The sequence below is a fragment of the Pongo abelii genome, chromosome X (genome assembly GCF_028885655.2).
Source record: "Pongo abelii isolate AG06213 chromosome X, NHGRI_mPonAbe1-v2.0_pri, whole genome shotgun sequence".
Lineage (NCBI taxonomy): Eukaryota > Metazoa > Chordata > Mammalia > Primates > Hominidae > Pongo > Pongo abelii.
Window position 1 is genome coordinate 146,648,405 of NC_072008.2, and position 16,818 is coordinate 146,665,222.

The 16,818-nt window shown below is 43.4% G+C and overlaps 1 long non-coding RNA gene across 2 annotated transcripts in view; it reads left to right on the forward strand.

The window, feature by feature from the left end:
• LOC129053083 (uncharacterized) overlaps nucleotides 1–16,818 on the forward strand; it is a 365,830-nt gene that overhangs the window by 332,657 nt on the left and 16,355 nt on the right. Inside the window, exon 1 of one of the 2 annotated variants that reach the window (XR_008518208.2) lies at nucleotides 10,358–10,822. The exons of the other annotated variant lie outside the window; for it this stretch is intronic. This is a non-coding gene — a long non-coding RNA (uncharacterized LOC129053083). Of the gene's footprint in view, nucleotides 1–10,357; nucleotides 10,823–16,818 lie in introns of those variants that run through there. 2 annotated transcript variants of the gene reach the window in all.

A 16,818-nucleotide genomic window follows, 5' to 3' on the forward strand; every position in this document is an offset into this window, starting at 1 on the left:
GTACAGCCACTATGGAGAACAGTATGGAGGTTCCTGAAAAAAACTAAAAATAGAGCTACCATACCATCCAGCAATCCCAGTGCTGAGTGTATACTCAAAAGGAAGGAAATCAGTATACTGAAGACGTAATTGCACTCCCACGTTTATTGCAGCACTATTCACAATGGGTAAGATATGGAAGCGACCTAAGTGTCCATCAACAGATGAATGGATAAAGAAAATGTGATACATAAGCACAATGGAGTACTATTCAGCTTTATGAAATCCTGTCACTTGCAACAACGTGGATGGAACAGGAGATCACTATGTTAAGTGAAATCAGCCAGACATATTAAGACGGATATCTCATGTTCTTACTTATTTGTGGGATCTAAAAATCAAAACATTTGAGCCCATGGAGATAGACAGTAGAGGGATGTTTACCAGGGGCTGGGGAGGGTAATGGGGAGTAGAGATGAAGTGGGAATGATTAATGGGTACCAGAATATAGTTAGGTAGAATGAATAACTAGTATTTGATAGTGTAACAGGGTGATGACAGTCAACAATCTTTTATTGTAAATTTTTAAATAACTACAAGGGTATAATTGAAATGTTTGAAACATAAAGAAATGATAAATCCTTGAGATAGGTAATGCATACCCCATTTACCCTGATGCAATTATTGTACATTGCATGCTTGTATCAAAATACAGCACTGGGAGATATACCTAATGCTAGATGACGAGTTAGTGGGTGCAGCGCACCAGCATGGCACATGTATACATATGTAACTAACCTGCACATTGCGCACATGTACCCTAAAACCTAAAGTATAATAATAAATAAATAAATAAATAAATACATAAATAAAAAACTAGGATAGTACAGAAAAATAAGTACAGAATCCAATTTCTGAAACTCAGTAAACACTCTGATCCTTGAAAAATCAATAAAGCAAAAGGTTAGGACAACCTGAAAAAAAATATATCTCATGTACCCCCATAAATATATACATCTACTATGTACCCATAAAATTGAAAATTAAAACATTTTTTAAAACTATAAAAGAAAGAAATTTACTGTGTCACAGGTCTGGTGGCTACAAGTGCAAGATCAAGGTGTTGGCAAGATTGATTCCTACAGAGGGCTATGAGGGAGATTCTGTTCCACTTCTCTCTTCTAGCTTCTTGTGGTTTGCTGCAATCTTTATCATTCCTGGCTTATAGATGCATTACACTGATCTCTATCTTCGTCTCCAAATGGTGTGCTCTGTGTGTGTATGTCTGTCCTTCAATTTTCCCTTTTCGTAAGGACACCAGTTGTATTAATCAGAGTTCTACAGAAAAACAGAACCAATATGACATATATAGATGTGTAGATATTTGAGAGAAGATTTATTAGGGAAATTGGCTCATGTGATTATGGAGGCTGAGAAGCCTCATGATATGCCATCTGTAAGCTGAAGAACCATGAAAGCTGGTAGCTTGGCTCAGTCCAATTCTAAAGGCTGACAACCTGAGGGGTGACTGGTGCAAGTCCTGGAGTCTGAAGCCCAGAGAACCTTGAGTTCTGATGTCCAAAGGAAGGAGAAAATGGGTGTCCCAACTCCAGAAGAAAGAGAGATCACATTTTCCTTTCTTCTACCTTTTGTTCTATCCAGACCCTTAGCTGGTTAGATGGTACCTGCCCACATTTGGTGAGGCCAGACCTTCCTTAATCAGTCCACTGATTCAAATACTAACCTCTTTTTGAAACACTGCCACAAACATGAGTGAAAAAACACATACTCAGGAATAATGCTTTACCAGCTATCTGTGTATCCTTTAATCCAATCAAGTTGACACCCAAAATTAATCATCACGCCAGTCATATTAGATGAAGGTCCACTCTAAAGACTTTATTTTAACTTGATCATTTACAAAGATCCTATTTCCAAATCACATCACATTCACAGGTACTGGGGGTTAAGACCTCAACAGAAAATTTGGGGAAATAAAATTTAACCCATAATAGCAGGCATCATTATCCTCATTTTACAGATGCCAAAAAAGTTAAATAACTTGTCTAAGCTTATAAAGCTCCTATTGCTAGAGCTAGGGATGCAGAACTGAGTCATACTAGCTCCAAAATGTTTGTCCTCTGCCTCCCCCTGACATAAATCTGATCAGGTAGCTTCTTTGCTTAAAATCTTTCTTTCCCCTCCAATGCCAAGCCTGACTTCAAAGTAGCCCCAGGCAAGGGTTCTGGGCTTGGCTTGCATGTTCTATTCTGCAAAACCCATTCCTACCCAGCTTGTGGTAACAGCTGGGCTTCTGCTCCCTTCCAAGAGCACTTCCATCTCTACATTAGACCCAAGTTTAGTAATAATGTCAGTCAGTGTACTTTCACAGACACTGCCTTATTTAATTCCTAACCTTGTGAGATGATTTTGAAGTGTCTCCATTTGCCAGATGAGGAAACTGAGACTCAAAATTACTAAATAACTTGCCCAATTTTACAGAGGTCTTAAATGGCATTGCTGTGATTTGAACTCAAGCCTGTCATGCTCTAAGCAAAGTCAATGCTCCCTCCACCACACCACCCGGGACTCTGGAGTCCGCACCAAACTGGGCTAGTGCTCCTGGCATTTGAGTCCTGGGGAGAGGTTCCCTAGGACTTGACATTAAGTTCTAGCCCAGAGCCTGGGGCCCTGCTGCCTGCTGTCAGCCTACCCTGATGTCCATGCTCTGCCCACTGGAGTGCCCATCTAGAGTTGAACGTGTTCCCTTTGCCCTTACTCTCCCAGAGAACAGTAGTAGTTCCATACCACAGTCCCTCCCAGGCAATTTCATTCCATTGCTATGAACTGGTTCCTGCTGGCTATATCCCAGCATATAACACAGCTGAGCAAATGCCTAGTCTATGACCCTGTTGAGTGAATAGAGCTGTTGCTGCTACCCTCGCTGTTACCCCTGGGCACCTCTGACCAGGCAGGAAGCACAGGAAGCTGCGGCAGTGTCAGTCTCAGCATGCTGCCTGAAAAGACGCCCTCTCTCTTGCCCTCCCCCCACTGCCCCAGAATTGAGTGCCAGATCCAAGCCAATGGGGGTATTTTCTGGGATAGCATTCTAAAACAAGTACAGTATCAGCAGGAAGGAGACAAGTTTAGGGAACTAGTGTAGGTGGAGAATGAGCCCCCAGAGTTCCTGGGCACTAGGCATCAAATAGGATACAGGAGAAAAGAGAGATAAAGTGAGGAGAGCAACATAAAACCAGAAGAGATGAAGGAAGGTGGAGAAAGGGCTTGAAAGTTCTGCTTGAAGTCTGACTCCCAGTAACTCTGAGTTATTTAAGGGTTTTCATGTGATCTCACTAAATGGTGTGGATCTACCAGAGCAACAGGACCACCTGGTTCCCCAGAACTCCCTAAGGCTCCAAGCATGTTCCTCACTGCCACATGGGCTGTGGCCTCCCCAAGCATGTTCTTCTCTAGGTGCCGCCTCCAGATAATAGTTTCTAACATCTGGCCTCAGTGTGAGACACCAAGGCCCTTTCACAACAGGCACATAATTTTTTCTGTAAAGACATCATGGGTCTAAAGAGCTTGGGATACTTGGATCTACCACTGGACATTCCCCTGGCATGGATTCTGGCAGGAAAGACTCAGACTGGGCGATAGTCCAGGGCAGACAGTGCTGGCTGGAGTCCCAGTTCCCTGACCTGGCCCACTGCCCTCCTTGGCTATCAGACAACGTTCACAGAGCCTGCAGACATCTGTGTGCCCATAGGAACAGCTAGGGAGCTGCAGGACCTGGAGACACAAGAGGTTCCCCTTTGTCTCCTTCTGTCCTCACTAATGGCCCTTCCCAGCACAGCAGCTGGGTGTTTGGGAAGGGAGGTGGGGGAGGGATTGGCCTCTGACCAGAGGAATACAAGGCTGCCCTTAAAGAGGTGGCCCAGCTGTTGTGAGTGAACACACAGGTGCACATTGGTGGCTTTGACCCTCACGCACACTCTGGTCCCCTGGCCAAGGTAAGGGCTGTAAAATGTAGCCAGGCCAGGGTAGCCCTACCCACATTTTTGGAGGACATGCCAATTTGGCTCCCAACCCTGTGTCACTGCTAGGATGTGATCCCCAGAAGGCACAGTAATTCCCACCACATCCACTGAACTCTTGGCATGATCCAGTGAAGCTTACACATGGTATCCATCTGTCGGCACTGTCACATAACATGCCTATCCACATGGGCAGTTCTCCTTCAGTGTCTTTGGACTTCTCCATGATAGTCATTTCATTTGGTTACCACTTCCCTTGGGCAGCTCAGTCAGTCACATTACCCCACCCCTCACTCTCCCGACTCTTCTTTCCATTGTCTGCACCCCACTCTATCACCATGTTCCCCAATACACACAAACACACACCCATAAACACACACACACACACACACACTCATAGTTTGCTACAAGGCCAGTATAAGTGGATTATTTTGTGCCACACATTCTAGGGGCTATTTCTGTTTTTCAATGCCCCATCATTGAGCATGGGTATGTCCCGGTAGTTCTGTGCCTCCCCGCTCCAAGTTTTGTGGCAGATTAAGAATAAGATATCCACCCCTTTTCCAACCAGTCATGGATTCAGCCCCACAGTAAAGGAAACAACCTTCAGAGGTGACCCGGTGTGGATGGCAGGGCATCTTGGGTTGGTATTGACAGAGGAGGAAACTGACCTAAGAGAGGGGTTAAGTGACTTTCTCACACAATTAGTGAAAGAAGCAGAGATTGAGCCCTGATCTGATGCTTTTTTCCCTCTACTTTTAAACCACATTATTTCTCCAGAGACAAAGCCAACAAAAGTGTGGTCCAAACACCAGTGCCAGTCTGAGAACTGTTCGTTAGTGGTCCATGACGAAATAAGGAGCTTGCGCCAGAATGTAAATCAATTCACTACTTGCTTCATCAACAATCTTGCTGTGAAAATAAAATGTCAGCTGAACTAAACAGCATGCTTAGTGATTGCTGATTTACATTGGCACAAACTCTCTAGCTCAATGCCGTCCCTGTGTCCAGCAGCCCTGGTGCTGTTGACTGTCCAACATGAGGTGGGATCTACTGCAGAACTGTGCCTCACCTTTTGTGTAAGAGGAATGGGTTGTGATAGAGGCTGGAGTCACAGGTCACATGGTCATGTTTAATCACAGCCCCTCAGGACTGAAAATAGCTCTGCACAGCTAAAACTAGTTCCTGGCTGCCCGAACCCAACCCTATAGATAGGGGCTACTCAAAGACCCAGACTGCAAGTGGTTTGTTGCCTTTGTGCATAAAAGTTTCTGTGCCTATCATGTGGCTGTTCCAGTCGTGGGTCTGTTGATCCTCAAGTCCGTTTCTAGCTTTTTGCCTGCTCTGCTTTGTATGGTAGGGGGTCTAACCCCTTCAGGCTCTTTCCCAGGCTGACGTCCTGCTGGGTCTAGCCAATGGGAGGCACTCACTGGAGAAAGAAGGGGGAAAAGAAAAAAGAAGCCAGATAATTTCTTTCCCCTGCTTCTCTGTGCCCCAGAGTGACCAACTTGTCCCAGTTTGTCCAGGACTCTTCTGGTTTCAGCACTGAGAGGCCCATGTCCCAGGAAGCCTTGAAAGTATCTCTGCTTCAAGCAGTTTCTCCTTCAAGGCTGAATCTCTTCTGTGGCTCCAGCCCCTGCTGGTGGCCCCTCCTTCTCCATCCCAGAGATTGCCACTGTGATTCTAGCTTCCACTGGGTGATCGCAGCCCCTGGCTCTGTACCACTGTCCCCTCCCTTTGTCCCTCCAGCCTATAGGTGTTAGCAGCTTCCTGCTACTACTAATGTCCAGGTTGCCTCTTCAACCCATTTTTGTTTCTTAGGTCTTCCCTGAACTGTGTCACCAATTTCAGGCATTAAATTCTCACTGTTGTTTACACTTGAAGTGGTTTCTGTTTTACTGCTTAGATTCTGACAATAATACTTACTTTATAGTGTTATCATGAGGATTAAATTAGTTAAATAAACCACTTACAGCAGTGCTTGGAACATGGTAATTGCTTGTTAAATGTGAACTGCTGTTATTATTAGTGTAGTGCAAAATAACATTTACCACACGCTTGCCACGTGCCAGGCTAATCACTTTACACCCATGATCGTATTTAAGCCTTACAACCCTTCTACCTGGATGAACGTTGTTCTTGAGCTAATTGTTTAGGCAACCTGTTTGCATTTCACACCTAGAAATTCCCAGGCTCTTCTGAACCACTCCCCTTAGTGAATTCAACCATATTCCTTATTTACTGAGCATTCTCTCAGGCTTTCAGGACACAAATAGGAATGAAATGGTAACAGGGGATACAGTCTAGTGGGAGAGACTGGTATGTCAGCCAGTTGATTCATCCGAGCACAGAGGGCAGTGCAACCCAGAGATAGCAGCAGTGTGGCAAAGTAAGGAAGAGCCTGAGCTCTCGGGTTGGGCTGCCTGGGTTTTGACCTAGGCTCTGCATCTACAAATTAATACATCTGCATCCACCTATCATAAGGTAGGGGAGTCATTTTTAACCTCTGTGTGCCTCAGTCTCCTCACTTGGCAAAAGTACTCTTTTTATCATACCTATCCCAAAGGGGTTATTTTAAGGATCAATGAGTTAATATTTTTCAAGTGTTTAGAATATGCACTAAATGCAATGTCTTTCTTAAGTGAAAATAAAATTAATAAGCTGAACCAATTGTAGGAGAACCCAGAGGATGGTGTCACTTGATTCTGCCTACAAGTATTCAGGAAGGCTTCACAAAGGAGGTGACATTGGAGTGGGATCTTAAAGAAGCAGTGGAAGTTTTCCAGATAAAGGAGAAAGCATCTCAAATCATCAGAAAGGCACATGCAAAAAAGGCATAGAGTCATGAAAAAGCCTGGTATGACTGGGGAGTAATTAGAAATGAGTAGCTGGAATTTGGTGGCAGGATATGAGGCTCAACATTTAGTTTTGGATATGTTGGACAAGATCTTGAGTGTCATGCTAAGGAATTCAGATTTAATTCAGAGGAAAGGAAGGGAGAGCCAACAAAGGACTTTAAGTTTGAGAGGGTAAAATAATCAGCTTTGTTTTGTTGGCATTTCATTCTCATGACAGTGTAAATTTAAAGCTGAAAAACCTGCTCAGGTGTAATACAAAATATAGTAAAATCAAGTAACCCCAATTGGAACAACCTAAATGTCTATCAACAATAGGATGGATACATTGTGTGTTATATTTGCACAGTGGAACACTATGCAACGGCACTGATAATGAATTACTGCTACATGCAAAGGACATGGATGAATCTCTCAAGCCTAGTATTGAGCAAAAACAAAAACAAAAACAAACAAACAACTCCCCACACACACACACAAAAGGGTGCATCCTGTATTATTCCATTTACATAAAGTTCAAAAATAGGCAACACTAATCTATGCCATTAGAAGTCAGTAGTTATCTCTGAGTGAGGAATAGTGATAGAAAGAGGACCCAAGTAGGGTTTCTGGGCTGCTAGTAATGTTCTCAGTCTTGAATTTGCCCTGGGTGCTGGTTTCATAGGTGTGCTCACTTTATGATCAAATTGAAGACACAGAACACTTGCACTTTCAACCAAAAACAACATGCTTTTTAGTGACGTATAGTGTACATATGCAAACAAATCACTTACTGTTTCAAAGTACAAGTGGAGAATATTCAACCCTGCAGAGATCCAACTGACCTTTGACCACAGTGGGATATGGGGATCCATGAACACAGATGTCTATTACAAAGCAGCTGCCCCAAAAGAGAGAGTTTTTCTTTTAGGTATTTCCAGCTGACCCCAATATTATGCTTCTAGATGAATTCAGCTACAAATGGTTGGTCTGCATCATCAGCTGCGTTTCTGAAGTTCAAATTTCAAGGACTTTAAACATTGCCTCTAAGGAGAGACAAAAGGGATCAGGATTTGGGAAGGAAGTCAAGGGAAACTCTAGCCTTATCTATAATGGTTTAAGTCCTTACAAGGAGAAGTGTGTTTTAGTCAGGGGTTTATTGTATAGTTAACACTAAACCTGAAAAAAACCTATAGCTCTGCCTAGTCATTACATGATAATGCAAAGTAGCAGATGTTACTTAATCAGGATTGAAAATTACTGGACCTGGCTTATCGTTATGTTAAATTAATGGCTTGCCTGTATATGTTCTTTTTTGATTGACCTTTATGTGAGAAAGGTTGATGGTGTTGGGGACAATTTGCAGATGAGAAAACTGAAGATCTGAGACATTACGTGCGTGGCCCCTGGCCAACCATTTATTAATAGCAGAAAACCACTATCATCACCCTAATCCAAGCCACCATTATCTCATGCTTGGACAACTACATAGTTTACCAGTTGTTTCCCTAGATTTACTATGTTTCCTAATATGTTTTCTACACTGAAGCTAGAGTGATCTTTTAAGAATGCCATGTTACCCTTTGACTTTTTAATTTTTTATTCTTTCGTAGAGACAGAGTCTTGCTATCTTGCCCAGGCTGCTCTTAAACTCCTGGCCTCAAATGATCCTCCCACCTTGGCCTGCCAAAGCACTGGGATTACAGGCACCTTTTATTTACTAAACTCTTCAATGGCTTCCCAGTGATCTTAGGGTAAGGACTCAAAACATCAGCAGGACTTTGTAGGCCCATGATGGGTAGGCCCCACATGTGTATCTCTCCAGCCCCATCTCACACCATGTTCCTCCTTGTTCTTTATGCTCCACCCACACTGAATTTTCAGTCCCTGAAACTTGCTATACCCCTTCCAACCACAGGGTCTTGGCATGTGCTGCTCCCTTTGATGTGGATGTTCTAAAATTTATTAGTTTGGCATCAGTCATTTTCTCTTCCTCCAACAAACACCTGTTAACAGGTGGACCTACCTAAGTTAGGAGCCCAATTCTCCTTGTTTCCCTTTGTGTTACTGCAGTTTGAAGCTATTTTAGTCTTTTCAAGGAAAAAATGATCCCAAAGGGACTTAAAATAACAAAGCAAGTGATTGTCAATTATGTTATCTTGAAAGGCAAATTTTGGAAAACAAAAAGCCACCCTTTGAAGAACTGTAAACATAAAAACACAATTAATAATAATAGAAGGCAAATCATCTAATGGTTTAGAAAACAGGCACTGGGGCCAGTGCGGTGGCTCACACCTGTAATCCCAGCACTCTAGGAGGCCGAGGCAAGCAGATCACGGGGTCAAGAGATCGAGACCATCCTGGCCAACATGGTGAAACCCCGTCTCTACTAAAAATATAAAAATTAGCTGGGTGTGGTGACGCGCACCTGTAGTCCCAGCTACTCGGGAGGCTGAGGCAGGAGAATCGCTTGAACTCGGGAGGCAGAGGTTGCAGTGAGCAGAGATCGTGCCATTGCACTCCAGCCTGGGCGACAGGGTGAGACTCTGTCCAAAAAAAAAAAAAAAGAACACACATTGGCTTCAGACAAGCCTTGGCTCTGTGAAGTCCTCTCTGACTGTGTGACCTTGGGCAAGTTACTTCAGCTTGCTGAGTTTCCACCACTGTAAAATGGAGACAATAGCAGAACTCACCCAGGAGGATGGTTTTGAGGATCCAATGACAGGATGTATTTGATCACTTAGCTAAGTGCCTGGCACACTATAAATCTTCAACAAAATGAGGCTACTCTAATAATTATTGTATGAGAACACCTAAAAGTTTCTTCCACTCAGGCTATGAAGGCAACTGATAAAAGCGGGACAGAAAATGACATGTTCAGGAATAGCAAAAACAAAAACAAAAACAAAAAAACTTCTTATAACGGGCCAAAAGATGTCAGTTAACGAGCCAGGCACTGTGGCTCACACCTGTAAATACCAACATTTTGCGATGCTGAGGTGAGATCACTTGAGCCCAGGAGTTCAAAACCAAACTGGGCAACATAGTGAGACTTCGTCTCTACAAAAATTTAAAAATTAGCTGGATGTAGTGGTGCACCCCTGATCCCAGCTACTCGGGAGGCGGGGGTGGGAGGACTGCTTGGGCCCAGGAGGTCGAGGCTGCAGTGAGCCGTGATCGCCCCACTGCACTCCAGCCTGAGTGACAGAGAAAGACCCGTTCTCTTTATAAAAAAGAAAAAAAGAAAGGACGTCAACGGATTTCACTATTTAAGTAAAGAGGACATTCATTCGACTGAGGAGTGGTTAGGAGCAAGCTTTCTTAGCCTCTCAGATCCTTAGCTTCCTTTTCAATACAAGAAGCTCTAATCCCAACATCACAGGTTGTTGTAAATTAAGTTTGCACCTCGTCATGCTTGTAAAGCACTTAGCGTGACACCTGGCACACAGTAAGCGCTCAGTAAACAGTAGCTGCTGTTCCCACCGATGTTGCTGCTTTTATTCTTCTTGAGCCAGAGCCTTTGCAGCCCTTAGTGTCCAGTAAAGGCTGCTGTGGTTAAAGCTCCGGGTGCATCATGGAAACCGGTTCTCAGGCTTCTAAATTCTGTGTCAAGTGAACTTCTAGGCCATTTAAAACACAAAGGCAAGGCGAGGGGGCCCCGAAAGTGCCCCAGATTTTCAAAGGGAACGCCGGCGCCTAGAAAGTTGTGATGCCCCGGGCATTCAAGGTAGCGCGGTGGGGAAGCCCGCGCCTCTCGGCCCAGACTCAGGCCGGCCGTCTCGGGGGGCGCGGCCCAGACCACCGACGCGCCTGGCGGGGGCACGAGCCGCTGGGCGTCCACTCTGCCTGGCCCCGGAGGTGTTCCCAGGTACCCGAGCCTCGCGGCGTTTTCAAGTGCTGGCTGCGAAGCTTGAAAAGGACCCGCCGCTGGGCCGGGCGTTTTGTGTTTGCCAAACAAAGCATGAAGGCAGAGTGAGTAAAGGGGGCGGACCGGGCGCGGCACAAAGGCCGGGGGCGGGCCCGGGCTAGGGAAATACAGTTCAGTGGGCCTGAATTGATACGCTCAGCTCCTAAAGCCCCGGGCTGGGCGATCACAGGGCATGAAGGCCCAGCAAAGAGCACTCTGCTGCATTGATCCAATCCCGAGCGAGCAAGCGAGAGGCTTCGAAAGGGGAGGCGGGCAAGGACCGGAGGGGGGCATACAGGGGTCTGTAGGAGCCGCTGGCCGCAGTTAGGCACTTTTCTTAGAAATGAAGGAATCTCCTGGACTGGGCGAGGGCCCTCCAGATGGAGCCTGTCCTCGAACCCAAGGGGCCAGGGTAGGAATGTCTCCTCCATTTCTATGGGAAGCAAGCACGCTGCGGGGTCACCCACGACAAAGATGTTCTCTCTTCCTGTTCTGGAAAAGATGCAGGGCGGGGGGTGGTGGTGGGGGTGGGGGCGGCTGCACGTTCTCTAGGGCCCTCCCCTCCACCCCCCGCATTCTGTGAGTTTGGAGATGCACAGATGACTCTGGTCCTGCACCATGCACATACCCGGCACCTACACAGTGTCTGCCATTGTGTATTATCGGAGGGAGGGACAAATTGGATAGATGGTGGGAAGGACACATGCATAGATGTGTGGTTCAACCAGATGGGTTCTGATCCCTTAGTTATTTTCTAATTCACATTTTTGACTGGGTGGTTTTGTCTCATATGAACATGGTTATGGAAGTTTTGTTTTTTCTTTGTACCTTCCTGTGTTTTTCAGATCAATGAACTTGTTCACAAATTATATAATCAGAAAAAAATCGATAAACATTGTTTAAAATAGAAATAAAACAGACAAAAGGAAGAAGTGTCAGAGATCATGACCATGTAATAATAATGATGATATCGTACACCTTACCCGTAACCAACTATTCTTAAATGCTTATATCGCACACATTGCTTTTCACAATCACTCCATACTTAATACAGGACCCAGCACACGATACTTAATAAATAGCTGGATTTGCTCCTGCATAGTGGCAGGCTGGTGGAATCCAATGCCTTTGAACAAATGAAGTAGCTGAGGTTCTAAGAAGCTAAGTGTTGCAGCCAGGAATGAATCTGCCAAATGCAAATCCAGGCCTCCTTCCCCAATGCCCCATAGAATCCTGAAGGGCTTCTCCAAATACAGGCTATTTTATTTCACTCTTCTGTGTTCATTTCTGGACTATGAGGCCCCAGATTTCCTTTCTGAAGACAAGGTTTGTTTGTTTTTGTCGTAATGACACACTCGGCATCATTAAGTGTCCGTGAAGAGGAATCTTTTAGTTGCATTAGAAACGTGGTTTGTGACCACTGAGAGCCTTGGGAAACGAAGCTCTCCTAGCAGGAAGAGGCAGGCTGCTAATGAAACGGCTTTCTGGGGGCGGAGTTTCTGCATTCTCTTAGGGCAGACTTGAGCATTATTGCCAAGGAAAAGCTTAGGCCATGTCTGAACTACACACACTGTGATTTGTGAGTATAAACAGTTCAGATCTGAGCAAAGCAGTTCCTACCCAGAAAGACTTTCTCATTCGTAGCTTCTTTCCTTGGTTTGTAAATTGTAACTGATACAAAATACTTTAAATTCGGCCTTGATTTGAAGTTTACTGAGGGAATCAGGCCAACTAATTGAACAAGAATATAGTTTTGAAGTTAAGTCAGCATTGTTTAAGCAGTTTTATTTGAGATCCTTCAAACAGGTTTGCACTATAATTTATTGCAATTCCTTTTTTAAAAAATTATATTGATATCAATTTTCTTGCTTGAAAGTATTATTTTCCTGTATTATATTGTCAGTCAGAACATTCATCATAGAAATAGATATCAATCTACTACTTTATTTTTAAATTTGACTCTTACACGTGGTTTTGTGAAATTCTTAAACCTCACATGAAATATTTTGCTTAAAATTGCATCATGCAGATCCATACTGATTTAGCCCATCTGTTTTGATGAAAAATTTCTTGGCTCTAGTAGGAAAGAGGGCATGGATATTTCCTTGCAATATCTTCCCCTCACTTAAAACTCCACGAATGAAATAAGATCTCAGGATTGCATGAGATAATTTACATACTAATTAGGTTGCATGGTGTAGTTGAGAGAGAGAGAGAGAGAGAGAGGCTCTGGATGCTAACATGGCTTCAAACTAGTGTGATTGTAAGTTGCTTATCCTCCCTATGTCTCAGTTCACTCATCAGTCAATCACTGAGGGCCATTAAGAGGATAAAATGAGATATGATTGAAAAGAGCCTGGCATAGTGAGAGCTCAAGAATTTTTTTTCATGTTTTTCCCTATTCACAACAGCCTTTAACATCCTCCTTTGTAAAAAAGAATTGATTTCCTCACCTGTAAAATTGGGATAGTGACACAATAAGAGTAACATAGTGCAGAATATTGATGAAGAGCATAGATTCTGAACTCAGACTGGGTTCAAATCTCAGCCCCACTACTAGTTCTGTGACTTTGGGCAATTAAATCAATCTTCTTGCTCCTCATTGTCCTCCTGTGTAAAAAGGGAGTGGTCAGGGGCTCGTTGTAGTACCCACCACCCAGGGTAGTTGCCAGTATTCAGTGAATTAATGCACTCAGTATAGATCTACCTAAACTTCTGCATGGCTTCCTTTTGCAGCCTGTGAAAACCTGCAGATCCCTTTTCAGAATAATATTTTTAAATACATAAATGCAATACTTTGGATTACAAAGGGAAAACTAGTTATAATGAAATCAAGTTATTGACATATTTTTAAAACAAATTTGTGATATACATGCTTCCTTAGTAGCATATTGAATAAATAACAAGATTTAGCAGTCTGTCTAATATCTACCAATATTTCAAAGCAATAAGGAAAGTAAGTGGTATTGTGAGATAACTACAACAACTGTAATGTACTGGAAAAGTACCTATGATATTTCTACTGGTAATAAAGTCACAGGTATTGCAAATATGACTTTGGTTTGTTGCCTACATTCATAATGGAAGGAAAGGCTTGCTTTCATTTAGAGGTTAGTGGAAATTAATTTTCTAATTTTGTTGTAATTTTTCCCATCTAAATTTATGGACACCAGATTAAGAACAAAACTCTGATTAGTACAATACATGCTAGCTATTATTACATCAGAGAGGTCATGTGGATTGAGTAAAAGACTGAATGTGATGGCCATTGCAAACGTCAGGCATTTAATACATGGAAGATATTTCAGTTGTTTGCAACTGTTATATTTCATGAAAGCAGTCATAGACAATATATTTTTAAAATAGGCATAGCTGTATTTTAATAAAATTTTATTTACAAAAATAAGCAGCTGGCAGGCTTGTTTGGCCCATGGACCATAGTTTGCTGGACCCTGTATTAAAACATTCTTTCTTTTTTTTTGTTATACTTTAAGTTCTGGGATACATGTGCAGAACATGCAGGTTTGTTGCATAGGTATATATGTGCTGTGGTGGTTTGCTGCACCTATCAACCCGTCATCTAGGTTTTAAGCCCCACATGCATTATGTATTTGTCCTAATGCTCTCCCTCCCCTTTCCCCACACCACCACAGGCCCCGGTGTATGATGTTCCCCTCCCTGTGTCCATGTGTTCTCATTGTTCATCTCCCACTTATGAGTGAGAACATGCGGTGTAAAACATTGTTTCTTGAGGAAAATTGTATGCAATTTGAAACATTTCAACTTATCATACCTTGTCAAATACTTGACACAGGACTCAACTGGGAAATGCTGTGAAAATCCTTTATAAAAACCAGAAAAATTGGTTTTTCTAATGATAAATGATAGGCAAATGATAGCTAATCAAATTAAATTGAATTTACTTGGTCTGTTACCTACTATAATGTCTAGAACTGCCTTGTCTATGAAAACACAGAGAAACGTAAAGCCAGTAACAGTGATAATATTCTGAGTAATTAGAACCAGCAGCACGTTAATATGTGGGAAAAGTAAATGACATGGAAACCATTCATGACAATATTACCTTGTACCTGGAGCTTTCTCCAAAGGGTTGTAACTACCCTGCAGCTGTTGCTTGCTTGCTACACTGTAGGTTTTCAGTATATACTTGTCAGTTGATTGACTCTCCTGATGAGTCTCCAAGGAAGAAGAGAAGCAGGCATGTATTCATTTGGAAATCTTAGTATTTCTACTGTGTAGACAGCGTTCTAGTATTTCTAGGGCTGGAGGAAGGAAGGCAAAACAAGGTGAGATAGTTTAGGGTTCAATAGAATGGAAAAGGTAAGGTACTGGGATGGCTGCTCTTCAGATAGAAACATTTCATGGCGGCCGGGGGCGGTGGCTCATGCCTGTAATCCCAGCACTTTGGGAGGCCAAGGGAGGCAGATCACCTGAGGTCGGGAGTTCGAGCCCAGCCTGGCCAACATGGAGAAACCCCGTCTCTGCTAAAAATACAAAATTAGCCAGACATGGTAGCGAATGCCTGTAATCCCAGCTGCTCGGGAGGCTGAGGCAGGAGAATCACTTGAACCCAGGAGGCAGAGGTTGCCATGAGCCAATATCACACTATTGCACTGCAGCCTGGGCAACAAGAGTGAAACTCCATCTCAAAAAAAAAAAAAAAGAAAAGAAACATTTCATGGCAACAAACATTATTGAGCAACTACTGAGTGCTGGGTTCTAGGATGAGATCGAGGGGGGAAAAATTACCAGTGGATTTTGCTTCTCCTACAAAAAGTTAAGTCGTGTATCTATAACAGAGAAAGTGGCTGTGTTAAGGAAAGTGAGAGAACAGATCAGAACTAGAGATGTTAAACATCCCAGCCAGCTGTGGAAGTCGAGTATCTGGAACTAATATCTTTCGGTGTCTTTGTTTCTGGCCCCAATGCCATCCATTTCCTTTTTTCCTGTTTTATTTAGCACTTGCCTTCAACTGGCGGGGGGAAAAAAAAAAAAAGCTTCTTGTGCAAAAGTCACTGAGACATTGTAAACGAAAGGGCCCACATCATTTGTGTGCATGGTTGGACCCAAAACTGGCTTAGACAGAAACACAGCAGATTATAGGCAGCCCCCACTGTGTAACTTTTGGAAGATCCCATTCATGGGGTAAAAAGGACATTCCAAGGCTTCAGTCCAGGTCCCAACACTAGAAGCTGCCTTTAGCCATAGAAGTCATCACCAATGATTTCTGCTTTCTCTACTTGTTGGGGTGGGAATATTCCTACTGCGTCTGCCAGAGTAGCATGGCAGAGCTAAGCTACAACCCTGGAAGAATGTTTTTGTAGGTATCATGTTACCTGGAGTCTTGAGTTTTATAGATGCCAAGTCCTACCTGTTCTATTTTCTTAAGCTGTTGGGCCTGCCCCTATACCACACAGCTGGCACCCCTAAGGAAGTACGCGAGGGAGTTCATCTCAGTCAACCAGGCACCATTCAGATGTTTGGTCCTGAGCCATTTTTTGCTCTGCACTAATTTCCAGTCTTTCTGACTTCTACCCTCATTTTTCATTGGCAGTCTCACCTTTATCCTACATTCCTCATGTTCAGTATTTCTTCCCCAGAAAACACCATTGGCTCCCTTTTTTACTAGTATCTAAAAACTCCCTTATCCTGTGGAGATGGGGCTTGATGAGGCTCTCATAGTGCCAAGAGTTGTTTGTGAGAGTATCCTGTGTATAGCTACAAAGGATGCTCAAATTGAGATGGTGTGCGGAGAAGAGAAGCAAGTGGGAACTCAAGGTCAATAAAGCAGAGAAAGGCATGAAAATGTGTCAGGAAGCTGGGTAGGCCGTGAGGGGCAGTTATTGAAAGTCAAGCTATGCAGTTAGGGAATAGAGGCACAGTGAAATGAGAGTAAACATTAGCATACTGAAAGGTCAAGCGAGCAAGAGGACAAGTCTAGCTGGATATCTGAAATGAGCATTGTGATTATTATTATTATTGAGACAGGGTCTCACTCTGTCACCAAGGCTGGAATGCAGTGGTGCCATCACAGCTCACT